This window comes from Capsicum annuum, chromosome 6 (genome assembly GCF_002878395.1).
Source record: "Capsicum annuum cultivar UCD-10X-F1 chromosome 6, UCD10Xv1.1, whole genome shotgun sequence".
Taxonomy (NCBI): Eukaryota; Viridiplantae; Streptophyta; class Magnoliopsida; order Solanales; family Solanaceae; genus Capsicum; species Capsicum annuum.
Genome location: NC_061116.1, coordinates 89,030,651 through 89,040,846, shown reverse-complemented (window position 1 = coordinate 89,040,846; position 10,196 = coordinate 89,030,651).

The window sequence follows — 10,196 nt, the reverse complement described above, 5'->3', positions numbered from 1 at the left end:
AAGGATATAGATATTTTAAGGTTGGTTGTTCATATGCAGCAGACGGAGGAGGAAAGTAGGAAACATGCAGAGTTTAAGAAAAGACAAGGTAAGAGGAGCAGGTTCTCTGAGCAGAGTAGTGCTCAACAAAGTGTCCTGGATGGTTATGGTTCCCTCTCTACTACTAGTGAGTGCTCTTTACCTAAAATAGTTAGGTAATAGGCGTCGGTAGGGTGGCAATAATTTTTGGGCACAGGGTGCCCAATCTCAGGCGATTGGGACTCAGTCGACTTTATTCTTCCCTTTTTACCGGTTCTGTGGTCATCTTCATTGGGGATTTTATGATGAAAAAGAGGGATAGATGTTTCAAATATGGTCAGCCAAGCCATATGCTTAGAAACTGTCCAGTTGGTAAGGGTGCTTCAGGAACGAGTAAGGCTCCAGTTTCTTCATCTTCTACTCCTACACCAAAGGGTGCTGCTCTTGCATTTTTTTCTGCTTCTGGTACTATCGCGGGTCAGAATAGGTTATATGCTCTTGCTACTCGACAGGAATCTGAGGCATTACTTAATGTTGTGACTAGTATGTTACAACTCTTTTCTCGTGATGTGCATTATTTTCTTGATCCGCGGTCTACTCTTTTTTATATGACCCTATTTTTCTCTATGTATTTTAGTTTGGATCCTAAGAATTTTTTGGATCCTTTTTCTATTTCTACCCTGATAAGTAACTCTATGATTGCTAAAAGATTCTAGGGGTGTGTGGTATCTGTTGGTAGTAAACAGACTTTGGTGGATTTTTTTGAATTTGATATGGTGGATTTTGATGTTATTCTAGGGATGAATTGGTTACACTCTTGCTACACGTCCTTAGATTATCTTGTCTTTAGGCTCCCTGGTGAACCAGTCATTGAGTGAGAGGGTGGTTCACTAGCTCTTAGGGGAAGATTTATTTCTTATCTTAGAGTTCGAAGATTAATCTTCAAAGGTATCTCTACTCCTGGTGCAGGCTAAAGATTCTAACTTGGAAGGTCCTTCTTTATATTCAGTTCTAATGGTAAATAAGTTTCTTCATGTCTTCCTGGATGATCTTCCTGGTGTTCTTCCAGATAGGGAGATTGAGTTTGGTATTGATTTGGTTACGGACACACATCCAATATCTACTCCTTCTTATAGAATGGCTCCGATTGAGTTGAGAGAACTCAAGAAGCAACTTAAGAATCTTTTGGATAAGGGCTTTATTTGTCCTAGTGTCTCTCCATAGGGTGCATCGGTGTTATTCATGTGCAAGAAGGATGGTTCCTTCAGATGTGCATTGATTATAGGCAGTTGAATAAGGTAATTATCAAGAACAAGTATCCTCTTCCAAGGATAGATTACTTGTTTGATCAGTTGCAAGGTGCCAAATTTTTTTCTAAGATAGATCTTTGATCAAGGTATCATCAGTTTAATATTAGGGAGGAGGATATCTCAAAGATGACTTTTTGAACTTAGTATGGGCACTTTGTGTTCCTGGTTGTGTCATTCGGTTTGACTAATGCCTCGATGATATTTATGGATTTGATGAATAGGGTTTTCAGACAATTTTTGGATTTTTTGTCATTGTGTTCATTGATGACATTCTGGTTTATTCTAAGAGTGAGGTGTATCATGTTAATCCCTTTTGTGTGGTGTTTCAGACTTTAAAAGAGATGTAATTCTATGCTGAATTCTACAAGTGTGAGTTCTGGTTGAAGACTACGACTTTTCTTGGTCATATTATATCTAGTGAGGGGATCATGATGGATTCGCAAAAGAAGGTTTTGGTTAAAAGGTGGCCTAGACCCACAACGCCAACTGACATTTAGAGCTTCTTGAGTTTAGCTTGGTATTATAGGCGGTTTATGGAAAGCTTTTCGATGATAACTGCCCCTTTGACTAAGTTGACTAAGAAAAAGGTAAAATTTTTTTGGTCAGATGCTTGTAAGGGATGTTTTGAGAAGCTGAAGGATAAGCTAACTTCACTTTGATTTTTTCATTGCCTGAAGGTAACGAGGGGTTTGTGGCTTTTGTGATGCATCCCGGGTGGGACTCGATTGCATTTTAATGCAGCATGAGAATGTGATTGCCTATGCTTCTAAACAATTGAAGGTGCATGAGAGAAATTATCCTATTCATGATTTAGAGCTTTAGCCGGTGATTTTTGCTTTGAAAAATTGGCGGCATTATTTGTATGGTGTGCATATAGACATCTTTTCTGATCATAAGGGTCTATGGTATGTGTTCACTCAGAAGAAGTTAAATCTCAAACAGAGAAGATGGTTGGAGTTTCTCAAGGAATATGATATGATCCTTCACTACCACCCAGGTAAAGCTAATATGGTTGCTGATGCTCTTAGCAGGTTGTCCATAAGGAGTTTAACTCTTGTGGATAAGGACAAATGAGAATTAGTGAAGGACATTCACCACTTGGCTAATCTTGGAGTTTGTCTCTTAGACTCCAATGATGGTGGTGTGATGGTATAGGAAAAGGTTCGGACGTCTCTTGGTGCAGAGATTAAGGAGAAATAAATTCTAGATCCTATCTTGATGAAAACCAAAAGTGATATAGATGGTCAAAGGGTGAGGGCATTTGAGATCAGTGGTGATGGTACCTTGAGGTACCAAGGGAAGTTATGTGTTCTTAATGTTGATGGTTTGCGACAAAGGGTTTTGGATGAGGTGCATGAATCACGCTATGTTGTTCATTCCAGTTTGAGTTTGGTGGAGCGAATATGTTTGGTCTGAATTTGGTTTATCAGACTATGGAAAAGGTGAAGGTGATTCCAGATAGGCTTAAGGCTGCCCAAAGTTTCCAAAATTCCTATACGGATGTAAAGCATAGAGACTCAAAGTTTGAGGTTGGGGATAAGGTGTTCCTAAAGAGATCTCCCATGAAGGGAGTGATGCAGTTTGGTAAAAAAAAGAAAGCTCAGTCCCAGGTATATTGGTCCTTATGTGGTTTTGCGGAGGGTTTGTAATATGGCATATAAATTGGAGTTGCCTTATAGTTTAAGCTCCATTCATCTGGTCTTTCATGTCTCTATGTTGAGAAAGTGTCTTGGTGATCCAACTTCAGTGGTTCCTTTGGAAGGATTGGGTGTCTTGAATTTTTTATCTTATGATGAGTTCCCAGTTGAGATCTTGGATCAGCAGGTTTGTTGGTTATGGACCAAGGATGTGACCTCTATTGAGGTTCTATGGCGGAACCATAAGGTGAAAGAGGCTACATGGGAAGCGAAAGAGGACATGAAGTTTGAATATTAGCATTTGTGTTCTGCCTTGATTATTCATGCGGAAGGTATGTGTTCTTGATTACTTCTTTATTTTCTAACTTAGTCAAGGGTTAGAATATATCCTTGCATCTTTATTTTCGAACTTGTTTAAAGGTTGGATTGATATTTGATAATGCAAATGAATCGTTCTTGTGTTTTACCTACCCTTTCCATCATTCGGGGATGAATGATCCGAGTAGGGGAGACTGAAACACCATTGATTTGGGACCCTTAGTAAATTTTCTAGATTTTTGGGTTTTGGAAAGCATACGGCTAATGGGTACCAGTAGTATAATAGGGTACGAATAGTGTACCTTGGTCATATGCTGACCAGTATTGGTTAGTGGGCTGGGTTGGTTTCTGAAATGGGTACGACCTAGGTTGGTACGAGTCGTATGGTTGGATACGGGTCATTTGGTTTGGGTTTTTCCTTTACTTGATCTGTGACTTAGTAAAATAACTTGGATATGAGTACGAGTGGTTCACCATGTGCCGTAAGCCAGGGTATGAGTTGTACCATGGACTCGTATAGTGGACAGTGTTCAAACCTCTTGTGATTCTATTCTGCCAGGGGTACTGGTCAAGGGTACTAGTCATATTCTTAGGTACGAATTGGTTTGGGTAAATCGTATGTTAGGCACTGTTGGGTCTAAGGAGGAGGCCTAGGGTATGAGTGGTGGGTACCACTTGTATTGGAGGGTACGACCGGTATGCTATAGTCATACCTTATGATGGGATTTCTATGAAGTTTAAGTGGGGGAAATCTGGACATTTTCCCATTTAACCTATTAAGTCCACAAGGCTTATATCACACATGGAAGGTTATTTTCTCTATTATTCCATTCATTAACACTTAGAAAACTTTCTCTAATCCTCTTTAAGGCTTTTGGTTAAAGCAAGGCTAAAATTTCACTAAGGTGATCAATTTGGTGCTTGATTGGGTGATTTCTCTTCACCATCTTCATCATCTATGGAAAGATACTTCTCCCTCATTGTTAGGTCCAACTAAAGGCATGATTTATACAATGTTTTCATGGTATGATTATTGTATGTTTTTGGGGTTTTCAAATATGTGTTGGGGTTTTGGTATTAAATGCTTGGTTATGTTTTTTCCATGTTTTAATTATACTTTTATATGTTTTAATGGTGGTTTGTATGGGAATTGTTAATAGGTAATTGAAATCGGTTTTGGAAACACTATGCCTAATATGTTTGATAAAATACCTTTGATAATGCTTTTACTATATTATTGGAATTTCAATGGAACTATTGCATGGTATGGTTTGGTAATGGGACCCTAAATGGTATAAATGGTTTAAAATATTTGGAATGGTTAAATGGTAAGGTTTGGTAGTAATGGTTATGGTTAATTAAACTTCCTTGTGGGGTACAATTATGGAATCCCCCGAGTAAACATGTTAATGAACAATTTGTGGGGTACATGGGGTTCCCCCAAGAAAACCTAATAATAGAACCCTTGTGGGGTACACGGGACTCCCCCAAGTTAACTTCATAATGTAATCTATGGGTACATGAGAATTCCTTTACATAAAATGGTTAGCTAAGGACATTGCTTGCAAGCTATAGTCGGTATGACAATACCACTTTTTACATCCTTAGTTAATAATAATGGAACAATTGTTTGGTTGGTTGGAAAGTGTTTTAATTGGGAAATAATGGCGAGGTGTAATATCTAATCGTGAATGTGCGAGTCCAATGGACGGATAATGGGAACTCATGTTTGCCGACGGATAATGGGAATTTTCTAAGTACATTGTACATATGTATCATAGAGAGCGAAGGTCACTTGAGAATTCCTTACTCTTATAGTATCTTCGATTCATGCGGCTGCATGTATCAGGACCCGCTCATAGGGTTATACTAGACCCATATAGCTCATAGGTAGTTCGAGGACAATTAAGCTACACATACTCAGGTTAATGATTTAAAAGGCATTCTAAACTCATTTTCCTTTCTTGACATGGTTTTATATATAAATATATGTATGTATGGTTTGTATGCATATGGTTGGTTTACTTGGTTTTACTGGATGACATTATTTTATTCTTATCCTAAGTACTTGCTAGAATTCACCTGCTAACTCGTCCTCAGGTGGCTATATCCCCACGCGATATAGGAACTGACCATTCCACTCCTCCCACTTAGTCATCAAATTTTAGGATCAGCTACTGGATTGAAATGGTGAGCTTCCATATTCCGTAAGGCTCCATTTCATGCTCATGGATGTTTTTACACACTTTGGATATTTTATGGATACTAGTTTTGGCTGGTGTGGGGCATGTCCCAACTAGATATTGTTTTTCTTTTGGTTAAAGGCTTTTGTGGAACTACTATGGGTTGGTTTAGGTGGGACCGGTATTGGTGTCAGACTTAGTATTGACATTGGTATTGGGGCTGATACCGTTGGACTAAATGTCTTATTGTTCCATCCTTTTATGTTACGTTATATAACTTGGTTTCGTTATTGTCTCATTTTTGGCTTATGGTTTTGGTTTGGTTATGGTAATCGGTTGGGTTTGGAGAAGTGGGCTCATTTGGGTTGGTCACGGTCATAAACCTATCCCAGAGTCTAGAATTGTGCAATTATACGTTATCTGGTTATATGTTCGAAATTCATCCGACTCAGGGAATATGCTGGATGGTTGGGTTGGATATCGGAGGTGGTCTTCGGTCCTGGTTGGACTTGGGATGCCCATTATGATAAGGCCCCTAGTTGGGTCGTATCACATAACCCCCATTAAGCCCAATTTAAAGCAAGTTTCACATAATCCATTTATTAACCAATGAACCAATCGTTAATGAACACAATGGGTATCGTCATACCTTTACACCTTCAAGCTTATCTCTATGTCGTATCAACCATATTAACTTGAGGGAATGCTTCAACCTTCTTTGTTCATTAATCAAAACATAGCCTATAGGTTTTCAAAATCCATGTTCATGGTTTAATTTCTATGTATTGCAATAAAATAGGTGAGTAAGTCAAACTAAGTGACAATTTCATAAGTCAAAGCCATTTACACAAATAGGTTGAGGAACACAATTTTTCAAAACAATTCCCATATCAAAACATCAATTTGGGGGGAAAACTTAGCCCATTAGTTTAATCACCATTCCCATGTACCCGACAAGTTCAAAACCATTAATAAAGCATAAAGAATGCATAATAACTCATGGAAAATCATTTAAAAATCAACCATGCCAAAACCCTCAACTACATCAAAACCCACATTCAAATCCATACAATTTAACCATGTAAAACCCATGATTTTCATAAAATAAGAATTGAGGAAAAGTAACATGCCTAAAATACCAAAGTTTATGGAGAGAAATCAACCCTTGTTCCTTTAGATGACCAACTTCTATGAAACCCTAAGTATCTTGACCTTGGAGAGTTTAGAGAGAATAAAATGTTTTTTGATCGTGTTATTAATGAGAAATAACCCCCTTGAGTGCTTTATGGATGTGTAGTCTGAGTATGAAAAAATGAGAATTGACTAGAATGCCCTTAATGGAAAGACTAAAACTTATTGCCAAGTTGCTATGGGTGACCTTACGACTCATATGGTCACCTTAAAACTCCTTAGGTCCCACTCTTAGTCTACACAATGTCTATGATCACCAACACTGACTTGGTTACTAGTCGTACCATACGAATCATACTCAGTCGTTACGATTCGTCTGGTCCAATCATTGTCAAAGTAGAAACAAATAGGTGAATTACATTGGTTAGGCTATAGAAGACACTATACGACTCGTTTTGAGTCCTTACGACTCGTAAACACCTAGCTATAGTCATAGCAGAAACTCCAGGCCAACATATTGTCCAGGCTACGATGTCAAGACTCCCTACGACCCATATGGAGAGTCTTAGTCAGGGCAGTGAGGATAAAATTTTAGAAATTTTCAAGGACCAAGAATCCGGGGTGTTGCATACTCTCCCCCCCCCCATTAGGATCATTCGTCCTCAATGGAAGGACAAGGCATTTATTAGCACAATTTGACAGCAAACACAACCACACTTGCCTTTAAAAACCACAAAAAACAAAGATATCTAGTGAACCGCAATTTTCTTTAACACAGTCAGAAAACAAAGATGTTAAGGAATACACATACCTTAAGCAGGATTATCCGAAGCAGGGAACAAGAATGGGTATTTGGACTTTATGTCCTCCTCGGCTTCCTAAGTAGCTTCTTCGCACTTTTGGTTCCTCCATAAAACCTTCACCGACGCCATGTCCTGTGCTCGTAACCGATGGACTTGCCAATCGAAAATCTTAATTGAAATCTCTTCAAAGACAGAATTTAAACCCCCTACATTTTCTAAGGGAGCAATAAAGAGAGGATCACCCTCGTACATCTTCAACATCAAAACATGGAAGATCAGATGGATAGTACCCAAACTCGAAGGCAAATCCAAGTCATAACCCACTTTGCCTACTCTCTCAAAATACGATACAAACCAACATAATGGGGACTGAGCTTTCCCTTATTTCAAAATTGCATCACTCCCTTCACGGGAACACCTTCAAGAACACCAAATAGTCCACATCAAACTCCAAGTATCTTCGCCTTACATCTACGTAGGAATTTAGTGACTTTGGGCAGCTTTAAGCCTATCTCGTATCACCTTCACCTTCTCTATATCTTGGTATACCAAGTTGGGACCATACAACCTATTCTCGACAACCTCAAACCACCCAATATAAGACCTACACCTCCTACTATAAAGATCTTTGAAAGGATCCATCCCAATACTAGAGTGAAAACTATTATTATATGCAAACTCTATAAAAGGCAAATGATCAACCCAACTACCACCAAAGTCAATCACAAAGGACCTTAGCATATCCTCCAAAATTTGTATCGTCCTCTCCATTTGTCTATCCATCTAGGATGGAAAGCGGTGCCAAGGTTCACGTTAGTCCCTAAACCTTTGTGAAAAAAATACCATAAGAGAGATGAGAACTGAGTACCTCAATCAGACATGATGGAAACTAGAGCACGATGCAACTTCATGACCTTCTCAATGAAAAGTATAGCATAATTCTCTGCCTGAATAATTAGTCTTCACAAGCAAGAAGTAAGTGCACTTAGTCATCCTATCAACGATGGCCCAAATCAAATCAAAGTGATTTTGAGTTTGCGAAAGACCAATAACAAAATCCATATTAATCACTTCTCATTTCCACACGGGCAACTCAGTCTCTTTAGATAATCCACCAGGCCTTAAGTGCTCAACCTTCACTTATTGGCAAACTAAGCACTTAGCCATAAAGTTGGCCACATCCTTCTTCAAGTTATTCCACCAATAAATTTCCATCTAGTAATGATACATCTTTGTAGAACCAGGATGGATAGTGTACCTCAACTCATGAGCTTCAACCAAGATCCTCTCTCGCAGCCTATCAACATCAATAACACATAATCTACCTTGGTACCTCAAGATTTCATCATTACCAATCTCAAAAGCTATCACCTTCTGGTGACCCACGTCATCCTTGATATGGATCAATATAGGGTCCAAGACCTGTTTCTTCTTTACCTCAACACCAAGAGATGACTTTACCACCTCTTGTTAAATCACACCACCCTCCTCAAAGTCTAAGAGATGGACTCCTAAATTAGCCAAATGGTGAATATCCTTCACAAGATCTTGCTTCTCTTCATCCATATGAGATAATCTTCTCATGGACAACTTGCTAAAAGCATCAGTAACCACCTTAGCTTTACCTGGATGGTAGTAAAGACTTATGTTATAGTCCTTGAGAACTTCAAGCCATCTCCTTTGCCTGGAATTTATCTCCTTCTGAGTGAACATGCATTACAGTCTCTTATGATCAGAATAAATATCAACATGGATCCCATACAAATAATGTCACTAGATCTTTAATGTAAACACCACAACTAATAATTCCAAATCATGAGTCAGATAATTCTTCTCATGAAATTTCAACCGTCCAAAAGCATAAGGATAAACCTTGCCATGTTGCATGAACAAACAACCTAATCCTACCCAAGATGCATCACAATAGACAACAAAACCATCAGTGCTTTCAGGAAGGGTCAAAATTGACGTCGAAGTTTACTTATCCTTCAACTTCTCAAAACTACCCTCACAAGCATCAGACCATAAGAATTTCACCTTTCTCTGAGTAAACTTAGTGAATAGGGTAGCAATAGAAGAGAAACTTTCTACAAACCTTCTATAATAACTGGATAAACCCAAGAAACTCCAAATATCAGTTGGAGTCATAGGTCTAGGCTACTTCTTAACTACCACAACCTTTTAGGTATCTACCATGATCCCTTCACTATAAACAACATGAACTAAATAAGTTACAACATTCAACCAGAACTCACACTTAAAGAATTTATAATACAATTGTTGCTCTTTAAGGGTCTACCAGACTTAGCGGAGGTGATCGGCATAATTAGCCTTGCTCTTAGATTACATAAAAATATCATCATTGAAGACAATCACGAAAAAATGGAAGAACTTATGAAAAACCTGATTCATACGATCCATAAATGTTGTCGGGGTATTTGTCAAACCAAAGGACATTACCAAAAATTCAAAATGACCATACCGAGTTCGAAAAGCAATTATAGGGATATCCACCTCCCTAATCTTCAATTGATGATAACCCTAACGGAGGTCAATCTTAGAAAAGAACTTAGCACCCTGAAGTTGATCGAACAAATCATTAATCCTTAGAAGGGGATACTTATTCTTCATGGTCACCTTATTCAATTGGTGGTAACCAATACACATCTGAAGGAACCCATTCTTCTTACATAAAAAAAGAATAGGAGCGCCCTATGGAGATATACTTGGGCGGATAAAACCCTTGTCCAAAAGATCTTTCAACTGCTTCTTGAGTTCTTTCCACTCAGCAAGAGC